This window comes from Frankliniella occidentalis, unplaced genomic scaffold (genome assembly GCF_000697945.3).
Source record: "Frankliniella occidentalis isolate FOCC.00 unplaced genomic scaffold, Focc_3.1 Scaffold44, whole genome shotgun sequence".
Taxonomy (NCBI): Eukaryota; Metazoa; Arthropoda; class Insecta; order Thysanoptera; family Thripidae; genus Frankliniella; species Frankliniella occidentalis.
In genome coordinates, this window is record NW_026267174.1 from 1,464,126 (window position 1) to 1,465,276 (window position 1,151).

The window sequence follows — 1,151 nt, forward strand, 5'->3', positions numbered from 1 at the left end:
GGGCGCCCAAAGTGGTCGTGGGGTTTGTATGTTGCCTCGGGGTGAGTCGGCCGGCGGTCTTTTTCTTGCTCTGTTTTTTTTTTTTTCGTTTTTTTCCGTTTGTGCTTATTTGCACAAATTGGCGGAGATGAGAGTGCGCGGGTGACGCCGGGCTTTAAAGGACGATTCGTCTACGTTAACGTAGTTTGTTACAGTCCATCCTCGAGGCTCTTTTGACCTATCGACCCGCCCCCGATGTCTTCCTTGCTGCGCTGTAGCTCCACCGTTGTAGCGCCGCTACGCCTTGTGGTACGAGATCGCTTCGCGATTTTATTTATTTTTTTGATCCCATCGGTGGAGTAGGCGGCGGCGGCGCTGCTGCGCCGATCTCAATCCGCAGGGATTTGATCCCCTTTGCCTGCCGCCCCTATATCCCTATCGAAGTGCTTCCATACCCCTCTCCCCTCCTCTCCTTCTCTAGTCGCTGCTGCTTGGTAGTTTCGGCTCGGCTTGCCCCGGGGGCTTGCGCCCGCCACGCCCCGCCCCCGCCCCTTGCGCCCGTGCGTTAGGTATGGATGGGCCAAGGTCCGCGGCGCGAGTATGCGCCCCCCGTCCGTCCGTTACGAGCGCCGTGACGCTCTCCTTGTAGCGGAGGAGGAGGCACAGCTCTGCGGTGCTGACCCGACCCAACACCTTTGGGGAGCTGACCACAGCAGCGCCGCCCGCCCGCCGCACCCTCCTGGCGCCCCCGGAGGCATTTCATCACCAGCACGACCACAACCTGTACCCTCCACCACAACCACCACCTCCACCACCCAGGTGCCCGCCTTTATGCCGCTCCGTATGGCCGGCTGCACTAAAGCTGTCTAATATGCTTTTTATCGCCGTGCATGCCCCGCGCTGACGTGAGAGGTAGGCCCGCGGGGCGTGCTTGTCGTGGACCTGGCTGCCGAGCAGCCCCCGGCGAAGAGGCGACCCTGGGAGCGCCCCGGGCGGGGAGGGGGCGGCCATACCGGCCACGTGGAGGAGTAAGGATTGTCGGGGACCGTGCGCGGGGAGCGGGGCGTCGTCGTCCACCCCTTACCTCTGTACCCACACCCACCCCTCTGTAAGCAGGCCAGCCGAAGAAAACATTTTCGCTTAAGCGCCCGTAATTCCTTCACTACCCCCCC

The 1,151-nt window shown here is 62.2% G+C and overlaps 1 protein-coding gene across 1 annotated transcript in view; it reads left to right on the top strand.

The window, feature by feature from the left end:
• LOC113212024 (zinc finger protein 26-like) overlaps positions 1-1,151 on the top strand; it is a 66,416-nt gene that overhangs the window by 61,877 nt on the left and 3,388 nt on the right. The gene's annotated exons all lie outside the window — the stretch shown is intronic.